Source organism: Ceratotherium simum, chromosome 10 (assembly GCF_057802395.1).
Source record: "Ceratotherium simum simum isolate JZ-2026a chromosome 10, ASM5780239v1, whole genome shotgun sequence".
Lineage (NCBI taxonomy): Eukaryota > Metazoa > Chordata > Mammalia > Perissodactyla > Rhinocerotidae > Ceratotherium > Ceratotherium simum.
The window spans coordinates 81,157,038-81,174,980 of NC_141909.1; the positions used below are offsets into that span (position 1 = coordinate 81,157,038).

The 17,943-nt window shown below is 35.7% G+C and overlaps 1 protein-coding gene across 1 annotated transcript in view; it reads left to right on the top strand.

The window, feature by feature from the left end:
* The window catches only part of MICU2 (mitochondrial calcium uptake 2), a 139,260-nt gene that overhangs the window by 62,873 nt on the left and 58,444 nt on the right, over positions 1-17,943 (top strand). The window lies entirely within an intron of this gene.

Here is a 17,943-nt window from a genome sequence, read left to right on the forward strand (position 1 = left end):
TCCTCAAGCAAAAAGAGGAAGACTGGCAACAGATGTTAGCCAGGAAAGTAGCGTGTTGTGAAATACAAGTAAAGAAAGTGTTTCAAGGAGAAGGGAACAATCTACCATGAAGAATGCCGATGAGACGTCAAATAAGATGAGGACTAAGAATTGACTGTTGGATTTGGCAACGTCGGAGTTACTGGTGACCTTTATAAGAACAGTTTTGGTGGAGTGGTGTGAAAGTGAAAGGCTAACTAGAGTAGGTTTCATTGAAAATGGGAAAAGAGAAAATGAAAAAAACAAAAATAGATACTGAGGAGTTTGCCATAAAGGGAAGGAGAGAGATGAAGCAGTAGATGGAAGTGGAAGTGAGATCAAGAGAGGATTTTTATTAAGATGGGAGAAACAATAGTGTATGTGTTGGCAAATGAGAGAGGAAAACTTGACAGTGCTGGAAGGAGAGGGAAGAATTTCTAGGACAAAGTCCTTGAGAAGGTGAGATGGGAAGGATTCTAGGGCCACGGTGGAAGCTTAGCATTAGATAGGAGCACAGAGAGTTCCTCCACCATAGAGGAAGAAAAGGCACACTACATGGTGGGAGCTTGTAGAAGTTACCTGTTTCTGTTTTCCTCAGTGAATTAACAAGCCAGGTCATCAGCTGAGAATGAAGAGGGGGAAGGTATTGGAGGTTTGCAGAAATAGTCTTCTAAAACAGTAAAAGGGTTGAGGATTGAGAAGTATAATATGATTGCCAGTAGCCTTATTAAAATCCCACTTAAGGTTATTACTTATGAATTTAGAATGAGTCTGATCAACATGATTGTGGTTATTTTTCACCACCACGTTCAGCTGCACAAATGCTGGCATGGAGTAGACAGAGAGTTGGATCTAACCAGGGTTGGGGTTAGCCAAGAGCATATGACGAAGTGAAATAGATGCAAGGGAATTGGTGTGTATGCAAGGAAATGATTATAATGGCTGGCCGTGGAAGCTGAGCCAGGTGGGAAGTGAATGACATAAACAGGCGAGGAGTAATGAAAAGATGGTGGTATCCAATAGATTGTGGGGCCATGTGGGGTCAAAGGATGGTTGGAGTCGGCGTATATAAAAGAGGGGGAACAAAAGAACCGTGGACATTATCATTTAGTGTAGTTGATAGTACAGGTCCTAGAGTAGGGCAGAAACTGGGTTTGAATACTGGCCCTACCACTTAGTAGTAGGGGGCAGAGGGGACAGTTATTTAAGTTCTTTGAGCCTAGATTTCCCCATCAGTAAAATGGAAATGCTAATAGTACCTACCTCAAAGTGTTGTTGTAAAGATTCAGTGATATAATACAAGTAAAGCACAGAGTACCTGGCTTATGGGAAGCTCTGAAATTTTAGCTGCTTTATTTTATTGTTACTCTTATTAGGGAAAATGCAAAAATATTGGCATGAGTGATTTTAATTTTTTTACTTTTCTATATTTTTTAAAGATTTTATGATAAACATTATTATTCTCATAGTTGGGGGACCCTCACAATAAGTATTTTTAGTTGTATCTCAGCTTAAGTTTCAGTGGTTTAAAACTGAAAACCAAAAGTTAATACATTTATGTAGTTTTGGAAAACCAAAGTGTCTGGGCTGAGATGATAGAGTGAATTTTACCTTAAGAACTCTTTCCTAAAGTAGAGAGAGCAGATATTTGTAGCTCCTGTTTATGAAGCTACACTTTATAATCATTATTGGTAATAATATTTGAGGGAAAACGAAGACATTGCTACCCCTAACCTCTAAAAATATCTGTTCCAACACTTGTTGGACTATGATTTTAGCTTAATTCCTTGAAAGTTTTTTTTTCCCGCATTCAGGAGCCCTTTTATAATATAAATCCCCTTAAGAATGAGGTCACAGCTTAACCCTCTGTTAATAACAGGCAAGTGTAAGCAAAAATGATTCTAGAAGAGATGTCAGGGAGGGTCTGGGAAGAGAGGAATAGGCCAGTAGAAAGATACCACAGGAATTTTGCCCCATGCTGGTCTTGACTATTCCTTACCGCTATATACCACATGCCCTTGTTTATCCTTACAACACAGATTTTGTTGCAAATAAATAAGCCAAATTGGGATTAACCCATTGGCATTAACAGTTTACTCTAAAAAGGGTTATAATTAGGATGACCATAGAATTTATTATGGTGCTTGTGCCAAGGTTGCTTGTGTGAGCCCATGTCTTTGTGGATTTACCTTGGACTTTTTATTCCACAAATGAATCTTAAATTTTAAAATTGTTGCAGTTAAAATATATAGTTCTTATCTTGCCACTATGATAGCTATTTGATTTGGGGCTAGTCTCCTAATCTCTCTGAGATTGTTTCCTACTGTGTAAAATTGGGTATCATTTCATTCTTTCTAATCAAATGTGATAACACAGAATTTCCTAAACTTACTTGATAGTAAATTCACCTGGGGCACTTGTTAAAAACCTCAAGTCTTGCCCCTGCCTCCCCTTGATGGTGTTGATTCAGACAGTCTGGCATAGGGCCATGGAAACAATCAGTAACGCCCTCTCCCTATCTCTCCTATACAGTCATGCACCTCACAACGATGTTTTGGTCAACGACAGACAGCATATATGACAGTGGTCCCATAAGATTAGTACCATATAGCCTAGGTGTGTGGTAGGCTATACCATCTAGGTTTATGTAAGTACACTCTATGATGTTCACACAATGAAATCTCCTAACGACACATTTCTCATATCCCCATTGTTAAGCCACACATGACTATATTTCTATATTTTTAACAAACACCCCCCCAGGTGATTGTTTTGATCAAACAAGTTTGAGAATTATTTAAACAGTATACATAAGGTACCCTGGAATGTGTTATATCATTATGATCGAGGCAAAGAGTGGCATATTGGAGTCAAACAGACCTGGAGTCACTTCTGTCTTCACCACTTTAGCTCTAGTGTGTGGCCTTAGGGAAGCTACCTAACCTCTCCTGTCTCTGTTTGCAGATCTGTAAAATAATAGTATCTACCTCATAGTGTTGTCAGGATGATTAAATTAGAGAATGTGAGGAAACCTGCAGCTACTATCAGTTATAATTAATATTCCCAAATAAAAGACTAAAATTAAAAGTCTAAAGCCTTTAATCCACAAAATCCATATTAAGATCTCAGCGGGTAAACATTAGCAGCTAAATATTTTAAATTAAGAAATAATACTTTTTGAGCCAGCCCTGTGGCATAGTGGTTAAGTCTCGCGTGCTCCACTTCAGTGGCCCGGGTTCACAGATTCGGATCCCAGGCACAGACCTGCACCATTCATCAAGCCATGCTGTGGCAGTGACCCACATACAAAATAGAGGAAGATTGGCAAAGATGTTAGCTCAGGGCTAATCTTCCTCAAGCAAAAAAAAGAGGAAGATTGGCAACTCTTGTTAGCTCAGAACGACTCTTCCTCAGTGAAAAAAAAAGAAATATTACTTTTTTATTATGAAAATCTATGTTCATTTTAGCAGCTGAAACATTACAAAGTATAGAGCAGAAAAGTCAGCCATAATTCTATCACCACCATCCAGAAGTAACCAACATTAACACACTTTTTTTTACAAATTTGATATCATGCTTTATATACTACATACTGTTTTGTAACTTAACTTTTTCTATTTAATGCATATGAGCATTATTCCTTGACAATAAATATTTTTCTAAAATATTACTTTATGACTACACAGTACGGTCTCAATATACTATAATTTAATTGTTAGGTCATTTTTTATAATTTTCATTATTATGAATAATGCTATATTGAATATACTTTTTCATAAATCTTTGATTAGCTGATTATTTTATAGGATAATTTTCTGGATGTGTTATCATAAAATATAAGCATTTTAAGACTTCTGGAGTATATTGCCAAATTGCCTGATAGATGTACTAGCAAATTGCCTGTTAGGGTGTACTGATTTCTGCTTCTCCTTAACTAGAAATTTTATCATTGATTTTTAATAATAAATTCTGCAGTTTTTTTCATTACATTTGAGGAAAAATCTTTTTTCAATTCCTTTCTTACTACTATTAAATTAATTAAAAGAGAGTGTACTTTGTATTGGCTTTCTAGAATGAGAGGAGGGGCCAAGCAACATTCAGGTTCAATTCAGGCTCTCAATCCATTTTTGTACATTTCTTTTGAACACCTCTCCCTTATTAACTCAAAACTATGGGATATGGGACAGAACTCACCAAATTTCCTTCTACTGTTTGAATTTTTCCTCCTGTAGGAGCTCTGAAATTTTTAAATTTAGATTCTTTTGTGTAGTACAACAAAGGCATAAGCTTTGGCTTTAGACTACCTCCCCTTACTAGCTGAATAATCCAGAACAAATAATCTCTTCTGTAAGTCTATTTTGGAACAGTTAATCTCTTCTGTAAATCTGTTTCATCCATAAGGTGGGGATAAAAATAGTATCGACCTCATAGGGTTATTTTGAGGATTAGATAATTTGTATAAAGTGCTTAGAACAGTGGCTAAACACATAGCATGTGCTCAGTAAGTCTTAACTATGTTATTAATTGTATTAGTATTAATTCACCAAATTACTCCTAACCAAAACTTGTTTAAAATTGAAAGATAATTCACATACCACAAAATTCATCATTTTAAAGTATACCATTTAGTGAGTTTTAGTATATTCACAGGTTCTGCAACCATCACCACTATCTGATTTCAGAACATTTCATCATGCCAAAAAGAAATTCTGTAACCATTAGCAGTCATTTTCCATCTCCCCTCTTCCTACCTCCTCACAACCACTAATGTACTTTCTGTCTCTATGAATTTTCCTGTTCTAGATACCTCATATAAGTTGAATCATACAATATTTGCATTTTCCTAATGAATAAATGATATTGAGCATCTGTTTGTGTGCCTGTTGTCCATTTGAATGTCATCTTTGGAAAAATGTCTCTTCGTATCCTTTGCCCATTTTTTAATTGGCTTATTTATCTTTTTATTGTTGAATTGTAAGAGTTCTTTATAAATTCTGAATACTGGACCATTATCAGATACGTGATTTGCAAATATTTTCGCCCATTCTATGTGTTGTCTTTTCACTTTTTTGATAGTGTCCTTTGATGCACAAAAGTTTTTAAAATTGATGAAGTCCAATTTATCTGTTTTTCTTATGGTTGCCTGTGCCATAGGTGTCATATCTAAGAAACTGTTGACTAATCCAGGGTCATGAAGAGTTACACCTGTTTTCTTCTAAGAGTTTTATAATTTTAGTTCTTACATTTAGATCTTTGATCCTCTTTAATTTTTTTATGTGGTTAAAGGTAAGGGTTCAAATTCATTCTTTTGCATTTGGGTATCTAGTTGTCCCAGAACCATTTGTTGAAAAGATTCTTTCCCTAAAGAAGTCTTTGTACCAACTTCTTTCTTTTTCAGTGAAAAAATTGCGGGGGATTTTCCTGAAATATTTGCATCATTGCTTTTTAAATGCTATTGTGTGACCAAGAGCTTTACGTAGTTGTTACTCTAGATTTCTTCCAAAAGAGATAACAAGGTTTAGGCTCAATTACATCTTCACACTAATAAAACCTGCATTTTGAATAAGCTTCTTAATCTGTCTTATGCTTAGTACCAATTTATTAGTTGTGTTTGAAGTTGATTCTTTGCTATCACGTTCATTATTGGGGCACCTCCAAGACAATGCTGTGTCTGACATAGTCTATTGTGATTTCAAGTTGTTCTGAATTTCTGTAGTTTCAAGTTTATGCTTGAAATTTCTTGTGTTTAAATACCAGTCCTTGACAAACAATAAGAAGTGTTGATGACGGTATGGTGAAATTGGAACTCTCATATATTGCTGATGGGAATGCAAAATGGTACAGCCACTTTGGAAAACAGTTTAGCAGTTCCTCAAAATATTAAACATAGAGTTGCCATATGACCCAGCAATTCCACTCGTAGATATACATCCAAGAGAAGTAAAAACATATATCCACACAAAAACTTGCATGTGAATGTTCGTAGCAATATTATTCATGATAGCCAAAACAACCATGTCTCTCAGCGGATAAATGTGTCGACACATATGGTATATCCATACAATGGAATATTATTTTAAAAATGAAGTACTGATACATGCTGCAACATGCATGAACCTTGAGAATATTATGCTAAGTGAAAGAAGCCAGTCACAAAAGGCCACATACTGTATGATTCCATTTATATGAAATGTCCAGAACAGGCAGATTTATAAAGACAGAAAATACATTAGTAGTTGCTTAGGAGTCGAGGAAGAAGAATGACTCCTAATGGATTTTTCTTTCTTTTTGGTGGTGATGAAAATGTTCTGAAATTAAATTGTGATGGTTGTAGAACTCTATGAATATACTAAAAACCATTGCACTGTATAGTTTAAATGGATAGATTTTATGATATATGAAATTTATCACAATAAAGCTATAAAACATACATATATAAAAAATACCAATTCTTGTTCCCAATTGAAAATTATTAATTTTTAAATTATTATACTTTAGAAAAAATAAATGGAGAATGACACTGAAATAATAAAAACATGACTCTTTATATGCTTTTCTAATATCAGAGAATTCATTCTGGGTCTAAGCAGGTATGTAAACCAAAACGTTCTTCTAGTACAATTCTAAGAAAAGTGAACTGATTTGTAGGGGCCAAGTCATTTTTATACAATAAAAGTTTTAAAAGCACAAGTCGGTGATAAAGTCATTTTCAAAAAAATTAGCTGTGTAGGCCTCCAAGGACTCACTAAGTCTCATTCTCATTCCTCCAGTAGAACAGAAAATCTGTACCTACGTAGATCAGGGCCATGAGTATAATCTATTCTCACAGAATTTGAACACTACACAAAAGCATCAGATTTTCCAATTGCTCTATACACATAAACATGTTCTGCTCTCTGGGCTTTCTTGTAAATACACACGTAAAAACACACACCTAAGATGGAGCCCAATCAGGATTTCCTTAGTTGTCAGCCTGCAAGATGGCAAATAACTTAAGACTTATATGTCCCCTGGCTCATCACCAGCCCATCCCCAACTGAAGAGTATGCATTTTCCAGTGTGAGAAGAACAGGTTTAAAGCCTATAGGCCATGCTTTTCATTCTTAAAGATAGATTGCTCCTCCTTTGGGGGAGAGGGAGGGATGATATTCAGGAAGGATGTTTTCTCTTTCTCCTTATATTCTTCAGACATTCTTCTGCTTATAATTGGCTTATTCATTGTTTGCTTCACTGGAGTACTCTTTCCTCTCTGAATAGTATGAAAAGGAATCATTAAAAAGAAGGAATGAGTTACAAACAGAGCTATAATAGAATGGAAGTTTTAAAATATCATTCTTTTCGTAATCCAAGCCCAAAGCGAGTTATTACTTTTCTGATAACCTCTATAAAATAATTCTAAATTTGAGATTTTTTGGAATTCCATGGAGTTTAAGCCTACTTTATGGGATCTATACAACAAATGAAAAGTAAGACAAGATAAAGCATTTAATTATAAAATGATTCAACTTGCCAGTATCATGAGAAAAAAAAGACTTAGGTTCTTTTTTCTAATAACATTCATATACATTTGACTTCTGGTTTATTTTGTGATTGTTATAACAAGAAACTGGAGGAACTGTTTCTCGTTCATTTTTTTTTTTTTTTGTAATTTTTTTTTTGTTTTTCCCCCCAAAGCCCCAGTAGATAGTTGTATGTCATAGCTGTACATCCTTCTAGTTGCTGTATGTGGGATGCAGCCTCAGCATGGCCGGAGAAGCGGTGTGTCGGTGCGCGCCCGGGATCGAACCTGGGCCGCCAGCAGCGGAGCGCACGCACTTAACCACTAAGCCATGGGGCCAGCCCCTCGTTCATTTTCAAAAGGTCATTTATCAACACCAGTTTGTACTGTTTTGGAATGTGACATCAAGCATTAGCCTAAATGAAAAGAAAGCTGGGGTAGCAATACTCATATTAGACAAAATAGACTTTAAAACAAAAACTGTAAAAAGAGACAAAGAAGGGCATTACATAATGATCAAGGGAACAATCCAACAAGAGGATATAACACTTGTAAATATCTGTGCACCCAACATAGGAGCACCTAAATATGTGAAGCAATTATTAACAGACATAAAAACAGAAATAGACAGTAACACAATAATAGTGGGGGACTTTAACACTCCACTTACACCAAGGGATAGATCATCCAAACAGAAGATCAATAAGGAAACATTGGCCTTAAATGACACACTAGAAGAGATAGACCTAGTAGATATATACACAGCATTCCATCCAAAAACCCAAGAATACGCATTCTTTTCAAATGCATGTGGAACATTCTCCAGGATTGATTACATATTAGGTCACAAAACAAGTCTACATAAATGTAAGAAGATTGAAATAATACCAAGCATCTTTTCTGACCACAACGGTATGAAACTAGAAATCAACTATAGGAAGAAAATAGAAAAGCCACAAATACGTGGAGATTAAACAAAATGCTACTGAACAACGATTGGGTCAAAGGAGAAATCAAAAAATACCTGGAGACAAGTGAAAATGAAAATACGACATGCCAGAATTTATGGGATACAGCAAAAGCGGTTCTAAGAGGGAAGTCTATAGCAATACAGGCCTATCTCAACAAATAAGAAAACTCTCAAATAAACAATTGAGCAATGCACCTAAAGGAACTGGAAAAAGAAGAACAAACAAAGCCCCAAATCAGTAGAAGAAGGGAAATAATAAAAATCAGAGCACAAATAAATGAAATAGAGACTAAAAAACAATAGAAAAAAATTAATAAAACCAAGAGCTGGTTCTTTGAAGAGATAAACGAAATTGACAAACCTTTAGCTAGACTCACCAAGAAAAAAAGAGAGAAGGCACAAATAAGTAAAATCAGAAATGAAAGAGGAGAAATTACAATGGACACCTCAGAAATGCAAAAGATTATAAGAGAATACTATGAAAAGCTATATGCCAACAAATTGGACAATCTGGAAGAAATGGATAAATTCTTAGAATCATACAACCTTCCAAAACTGGATCAAGAAGAAATAGAAAATTTGAATAGACCAATCACCAGTAAGGAGATCAAAACAGTAATAAAAAACCTCCCCAAAAATAAAAGTCCAGGACCAGATGGCTTCCCTGGTGAATTCTACCAAACATTCAAAGAAGACTTAATACCTATCCTTCTCAAACTCTTCCAAAAAATTGAGGAGGGGGGGAACTCCCTAACTCATTCTACGAAGCTGACATTACCCTGATACCAAAACCAGACAAGGACAACACAAAAAAAGAAAATTACATGCCAGTATCACTGATGAACATCCGTGCAAAAATCCTCAACACAATACTAGCAAATCGCATACAACAATACATTAAAAAGATCATACACCATGATCAAGTGGGGTTTATTCCAGGGATGCAGGGATGGTTCAACATTTGCAAATCCATCAGTGTGATACACCACATTAATAAAATGAAGAATAAAAATCACATGATCATCTCAATAGATGCAGAGAAAGCATTTGACAAGATAACAACATCCATTTATGATAAAAACTCTGAATAAAATGGGTATAGAAGGAAAGTACCTCCACATAATAAAGGCCATATATGACAAACCCAGCAAATATAATCCTCAATGGTGAAAAACTGAAAGCTATCCCTTTAAGAAGAGGAACCAGACAAGGATGCCCACTCTCACCACTCCTATTTAACATAGTGTTGGAAGTCCTAGCCAGAGCAGTCAGGCAAGAAAAAGAAATAAAAGGGATACACATTGGAAAGTAAGAAGTGAAACTCACTATTTGCAGATGACATGATTTTATATACAGAAAACCCTAAAGAATCCACCAAAAAACTTTTAGAAGTAATGAACGAATACGGTAAAGTTGCAGGATACAAAATCAACATACAAAAGTCAGTTGCATTTCTATATACTAACAACAAAGTAGCAGAAAGAGAAATTAAGAATACAATCCCATTTACAATTGCAACAAAAAGAATAAAATACCTAGGAGTAAACTTAACCAAAGAGGTGAAAGATCTGTACACCGAAAACTATAAAACATTGCTGAAAGAAATTGAAGAAGACACAAAGAAATGCAAAGATATTCTGTGCTCTTGGATTGGAAGAATTAACATAGTTAAGATGTTCATACTTCCTAAAGCAATCTATAGATTCAATGTAATCCCTTCAAAGTTCCAACAACATTTTTCACAGAAATAGAACAAAGAATCCTAAAATTTATATGGAACAACAAAAGACCGCGAATAGCTAAAGGAATCCTGAGAAAAAAGAACAAAGCTGGAGGTATCACACTCCCTGATTTCAAAATATACTACAAAGCTGTAATAACCAAAACAGCATGGTCTTGGCACAAAAACAGACAGATCAATGGAATAGAATCGAAAGCCCAGAAATAAACCCACACATCTGTGGACAGCTAATCTTTGACAAAGGAGGCAAGAACATACAATGGAGAAAGGAAAGTCCCTTCAAAAAATAGTGTTGGGAAAACTGGATAGCCACATGCAAAGAAATGAAGGTAGACCATTACCTTACACCATACACAAAAATTAACTCAAAATGGATTATAGACTTGAATGTAAGACCTGAAACTATGAAACTTCTAGAAGAAAACATAGGCAGTACGCTCTTCAACATTGGTCTTAGCAACATATTTTCAACCACCATGTCTGACTGGGCAAGAGAAACAATAGAAAAATAAACAAATGGGACTACATCAAACTAAAAAGCTTCTGCACAGCAAAGCAAACCGTCAACTAAACGAAAAGACAACCTAACAATTGGGAGAAGATATTTGCAAACCATACATCTGATAAGGGGTTAACCTCCAAAATATATAAAGAACTCATGCATCTCAACAATAAAAAAAACTAACAACCCAATTAAAAAATGGGCAAAAGACCTGAACAGACATTTCTCCAAAGAAGGTATACAGATGACCAACAAGCACGTGAAAGGATGTTCAACATCATTAACTATCAAGGAAATGCAAATCAAAACTACAATGAGATATCACCTCATGCCCATCAGAATGGCTATAATTAACAAGACAGGAAACAAGAAGTGTTGGAGAGGATGTGAAGAGAAGGGAACTCTCATACACTGCTGGTGGGAGTGCAAACTGGTGCAGTCACTATGGAAAACAGTATGAAGATTCCTCAAAAAATTAAGGATAGAACTACCATATGATCCAGCTATTCCACTGCTGGGTATTTATCCAAATAACTTGAAAACACCAATGCGTAAAGATACAGGCACCCCTGTGTTCATTTTAGCGTTATTCACAATAGCCAAGGCTTGGAAGCAACCTAAGTGCCCATCAAGGGATAAATGGATAAAGAAGATGTGGTATATATACACAATGGAATACTACTCAGCCATAAGAAACGATGAAATCCAGCCATTTGTGACAACATGGATGGGCATTGACAGTATTATGCAAAGTGAAATAAGTCAAAGGGAGAAGGTCAAATACCGTATGATCTCACTCATTAAGTGGTAGATAATGATCTCACTCATTAAGTGGTAGATAATAACAACAAATAAACAAACACATAGAGACAGAGATTGGATTGGTGGTTACCACAGGGGAAGGGGGGAGGGAGGAGGGCAAAAGGGATAATTAGGCACAGGTGTGTGGTGATGGATTGTAATTAGTATTTGGGTGGTGAACATGAGAACATGATGTAATCCATGCAGAAAAAGAAGTATAATGATGTACACCTGAAATTTATACAATGTTATAAACCAATGTTACCGCAATAAACAAAAAATTAAAAAAAAAAAAAAGAAGAAGAGGCATTAGCCTAAAAGATGTATTCACTGGCACCAAAAAGCCTAGTCCCTCCAGCCCTTCCTCTTGCACAGCTGAAGCATTGAATTCTGTTCCCAGATTCATTCTATAGCATGTTTGTAAAATAGAGGTTGTCACAAGAGTAACACACTCAAATTTCTTGTTATAATATCTGGTTTTTCATGGGGGTAATATCTGGGTTTTGATGGGGGTTGTAGACATGTGTAACCCTGAAACATAAAGCAACTTAGATGAGTTTGATATTTAATGCTAAGTAAGTGTTTCAGACTATATTATTAAATACCCTGGAGGTTATAGGCAATAAATAAGATACGGGCCCTCAAAGAGTCTTCAGTGCAGTTGTAGAGACAAAAGTAATGCCTACTTTAGAAGTTATTTCTTAAACTTCCATCTTCAAGCAGTCTTCTCTCCTCATTTTTCCTTTCTTACTCAGTGATCTTATTCACATCAGCGATTTAGCTATTCCCTGAACACTGATTTCCATATGTATATCTCCAGACCAAACCTCTCACCTGACCACCAGACTCATGTGTGTACCTGTCTTTTGGATATCTCCTCTGAGAAGTACCAGAGGCATCTCAAGTCGACAACTCTAAATCTGTTGTAAATGCTCTGCTCCTCCCACACGCCTACTTCATACGCTAGTCCCTCTGGTAATGAATAACAGCATCAGGGTCTCTCTTGTTCCACACTGTATTCCCTGCCATGCACAGTGCTTGGCGTAAATGTTTATTGTATAGAAAAATAAATACATCAATCAATACAAATTATTATATAATGAAATAATGAGTTATAATCCATACATTTATTAAAATTTTTATTTGATCCACCTCATGTAACAGGCACTGTGTTAGGCCTTGGGGTTATATTGGTGAATAAAACAGATATTGTATTGTATTAATAGAATTCACAATCTAGTATAATAGTCTAGGTAATAGACTATTTTAAGTATGGTAAAGTTTTAGCAGAGAGGTCATTGAGGGCTGGAATAATTAGAACTTTACAAAGTGTGTGAGAAGAATAGATAGAATTTCCTTAAGTGAAGAAAAAAGGAAAATATTCCTAATGAGGGGGTAAATCAGTTAAGATACTGTAGGGGAGGAAGAACTGTTCCTCTACCCTCTACATCCTCCTGGCTGGTCTAAGAATTAAATTGATGTGAGACAGAATAACAGGAGAAAATCAAACAAAGTTTAATAACATGTATACATAAGAGAAACCCAGGAAAAACTGAGTAACTCACCAGAATGGCTGAAGCCTCCACCTTAAATACTATCTTTGGCTAAAGACAAAGGAGGATGTTGGGGGTAGTGGTTTGGGACTTCAAAGGGGAGGAAGGCAATTTACATGGAGATGGAAAAGTGAATGTTTGATAAACAAGTGTTTGCTGGGCAATGTGTAGACAATGGGACCCAAAAGAGATCTTTTGATAAAATGGCCCTTGCTAGATGCCTTCCTGTCTGCCACATCTAGAATTATCTTCCATGATAGCTCCTTCCTGGGACAGGCCTTCGATCTTAAATTCTTTTAGGCATTTAGGGGAAGGTCAGACTTTCTTTCAGAGTCTTTTGTTCTTAAAAATAATCAAGCCAAAGAGACACATTTTGGAGTGGTCAATTCTGATCCCCCCCAATGCTATAGCAGATTGTATTTCCAAAATTGTTGTATTTACAACAATATTTCTGGTCCCATAAGCTCTTCCAGAACTTTGCCACTCCCATCAAGAAGTAGAGCCTGTGTCCCCTCCCTTTGAACCCTTATGACTGCCTCAACTAAGAGTATGCCTGGAAATGACAATATGGCACTTTTGAGGCTTAAGTCCTAAAAGTCCATATGGACATAAAGCCAGTTGATAATATTGTTCTTAATGGTGAAAAATTGAATGCACCTAAGATCAAGAATTAGGCAAGGCCCTTCACTGTCACCACTTCTCTTTAACATTGTACTAGAAGTCCTTGCCAGTGCAAAAAGACAAGAAAAAGAAATGAGACCTACAGATTTAAAAGGAAGAGATAAAGCTGTCTTAGTTCAGAGACATGATTATCTCTATAGAAAATCCCAGATCACCCACAAATAGTAAAACCACTAGAATTAATGAGTTATCAGGGTCACAGGATACAACATCTCTATAGGAAAAACAATCATATTTCTTTACACTAGCAATCTCTGATTGTCAATCTAAGTTTCTACAAGCCCCTAGCCTTATACTTTCTCCTACGTGCTCTAGCAAATTACCTGATCACCTACTCAAAGGAAAAATAGAAATCATTAGATAGTAACTACCTCAGCTTCCTGCCACCAAAATTACTTGCATGGCACTCAGCCTCTCCTTCTCACCACAATAGAAGAGACTGACAGGGCCCACTCCCTGTTCCTCAGTGTTCTAACCCTTCCCATCTCAGAAATGATTCACATGCTATTCACGGAATGCTTTTAACTCCACTTTTCTGAGCTAATTCATACTAATCCTTCAGGTCTTAACTTAAGCATCTCTTATTTGGAGAAGCTTTCCCTTATCTTCCCCACTTCTCATTATTTAGTTTCTTAGCTGCTGTATTTCCCCCTTTATATCAGTTTTTAAACTGTAATCAAATAATTTTTTACGTATACTGTTGTTCTTGTTATTTCACAGTGCTTGAGATTGCCAAAAAAGTCACATTCTTTTTTTTTCCCTTCAAAAACTATTTAAATATATTTCAAGACCTTACTTAGCAGTGTTGACAAGGAGGCCAGTTTTAGGCATTTCAGGGGATCGCCATTTGTCTCCCTCTAGGAGAAATACCAACCAGACGATATCTCATGCTCTCACTACTTAAATATTCCAGCAAAAATAAACAAGCCATATGCTTTGCTGAATAGCACTTTTATTAGTGATATTAGAGAATTTAGTCATTTTGCTAATGTGTCATTTTCTGCCTTGGTTTCCATAATAGCTATGACTGAATTCAAGCAAGTATTGGAGTAATCAGCTCTGTTTTATACTAATTCTAATATTGATGCTAAGTTGTTTCATATATTTATGCAAAAGATATGAAATGATGGGAATGTCTCTATTATCTAATTTTTATGTGTCAAAAGTCCGCTTACCTCCAGCAAAATGAAACTGAATTAGATATCATTAGTACTGTTTTTATAGTTATGATTATCAATTAACTTTGTTTTGGCTAGAGGCAAAGATTTATTTGACCTGTAACAACACTTAATATTGTATTAATGCAGTTTACTTTTTTTAAGTAATAAAATGGCTGTTTGCCTGTAACAAGATGTGCTTGTTCCTGGTTTTTACTTTAGTAATCCTCTGTAAACAGTGAAAACCACATGGTGGAATCTCTAGAATAGGTGGAGACCTTTAAAAACATTCTACTTTCTGAGCCAAAATTCCATCATAGTGCTTGAAGATCTATACCTTCCTCTGCCAAGAAAAGCCACAATGTGTTTTCCATTCTTTCATACTCCTACAATAAAACATTACAGCCTCAACTCTAGATCTATCTTTTTTGCTGTTAAGTTTTTTTCCCCATTCTGTTACTTTCATATATGAGTGCATGAATATATATATGAAATAGCTATGAAAATAATGACTGAATTTTTTATGTGTGTGAAAGTAGAAATAGCCAAAAAAAGAGAAGCAGGAGTCCCCCCCACCAAAACAGACAGCTAGACAGACTAAAAAAAACAGAAAAACCTGAAGGAAAAATTAGATTATTTACAGATGGGTTTTATACTTAAATAGAAAAGTGTGGCCAAAAATACTTAGATATATTTAATATGTCCTTGTGTTGTTATTGCTGTCAGAAGAACAAAGGTCATAGCTCCTCATGTAGCAGATCAGACCATGGAACTATTTTGATACACTGCTCTCTTTCCTGGTATAACCCATGAACAAGTGGTATAAAAGTAGGCCTGCCTGGATGAGATAAGCACCTACGGAAAAAACCCTACCACAGTGTTCTGGGTTTGAAACACCACAACCCTTTCTCTTGCTCAGGAAAAAGTTTATTAACTTAGGAGAAAGAAGAAGTAAGAGTGAATACATGTTCACTCCTAGTAGCTGTGCCTTATTTTTTTTTTTTTTCGGTGAGGAAGATTGGCTGTGAGCTAACATCTGTGCCCATCCTCCTCTATTTTGTATGTGAGATGCCACCACAGCGTGGCTTGATGAGCAGTGATGCATAGGTCCACGCTTAGGATCTGAACCTGCAAACCCCGGGCTGCCGAAGTGGAACACACAAACTTAACCACTACGCTCCTAGGCCAGTCTCTTATCTTTTTTTTTCTTTTATCTAAAAATTGAATTTTATATAAGAGAGTGGCCCCCAAACTTTTTAATCAGCAAAGATAATTTATCATTTTCTAATTATTTGAAATGATTTTTGAAAATTATTTTGATTTGAAAGGATTTTTGAAAGAGATTTGAAAATGATTCTTACAAGAGAAGCTCATTAAATACATGGGTTCTCCGTTTTTCATAATCAAGTACAAGTACCAAGCAGAACTTGTAATCGACATGAATTAACCAGTGTTATCATTTTGAGTTATAATCAAAAGTAACAAAACTGCCTCTATAACACATCATCCTTACCTGTTCAGTTCTGTGAAGCTTTCTGAAGTGTTGAAAGTAGTCCACAGGTTCCCGTCACTACTTGAATGGAGCTCAAGGAGTCTAACACCTGTCTTTGAAAAATCTATACAAGGAAAGAAAGTCTCCAGTGCAATGTCGTGACCTAATTCCTCTTCCCATCACTGGGCATTATTTGTTTCATTTGTAAAATGAGGATAATAATTTATTATTAACCACTAAAAGTCAGGGATCTGAATAAGAAGACAGTCTGGAATCTTTTCTAATTTTTTATTCAGTTATTCACTCAACAAATATTTAAGTGCTAAGCCCTGAACTACATAAAAATAAGACAGATATGGGATCTGCCTCAATAGGGTTTTACCATTTAGTTCTTACCTGGACGCCAGTGTTGATATTATTCAATTAGTTTGTGACTTTATTGTTGTATTTCATTCATATAGTATTGAATTTTGTTGGCTTAGCTATTTGGCATCAAGACTTCTAGCTGCAGGGAAGCAAATGTTACCTTCTGTCCTTACTCAGTTTCAAGTAAAAGGATTTTTTTTTTTTAAGAACAAAGATTTCTAAAAGACCAAAAAGGAGTCTAGCTATGAAGCAGATATAAGACCCCTTAGAAATAATCTTATTCCTTAGAAACCATCCATATTGCCACCTCAAGATGTCACCTTTCACGATGTCAATTATTACTTCCTATAATACTTTTTCAGTTATGTACAAGGCTTAATCTCTCTTTAAAAAACTGACAGAGGGGCTGGTCCGGTGGCATGGTGTTAAGTGCATGCACTCCGCTTTGGCAGCCCGGGGTTCACAGGTTTGGATCCCAGGCATGGACCTACGTACCGCTTATCAAGCCATGCTGTGGCAGGCATCCCACATACAAAGTAGAGGAAGATGGGCATGGATGTTAGCCCAGGGCCAATCGTCCTCAGTAAAAATAGGTGGATTGGCAACAGATGTTAGCTCAGGGCTAATCTTCCTCACATACACACACAAAAAACTGATGGAACTAAGCTTAATTGTCTAAAAATAAAAGTGCATATGGTAATGAATAATTTGTGACTTTAAGAAAAGCAATATAAGGCATGTGAATCGTGATCAGTTTCTTTTTTGAAGTTACTAGAATATGCAAAGATAGGTAAAATACATGTGTTACACAGTTAATAAAAGATAGATAATAAAAATTATTCCAAAATAGTAACACCTAAGCTTACAAACATTGTCATAGATGTTTGTAAAAATTATATAGTCATATTCCTAACTACTGTTTTGATTAACAATGCAAAAATAAAATCTCGACAGTTTATTAACACCAAATAATAGAATTTGTCCCCAGTAGATTTATAGTCCAAATTAAGCATCCCAAACTACAGAAAAGGCACATCTAAAAGTATTCATTTTTTTTAACGTGTCACCTGTATTTTCATAGACCATATAATTCTACTGAAGGAACTTCATAGAGGAGATAATTTTGAGAGCAAGAATGGAAATTTGTGATGTACATGACTTACG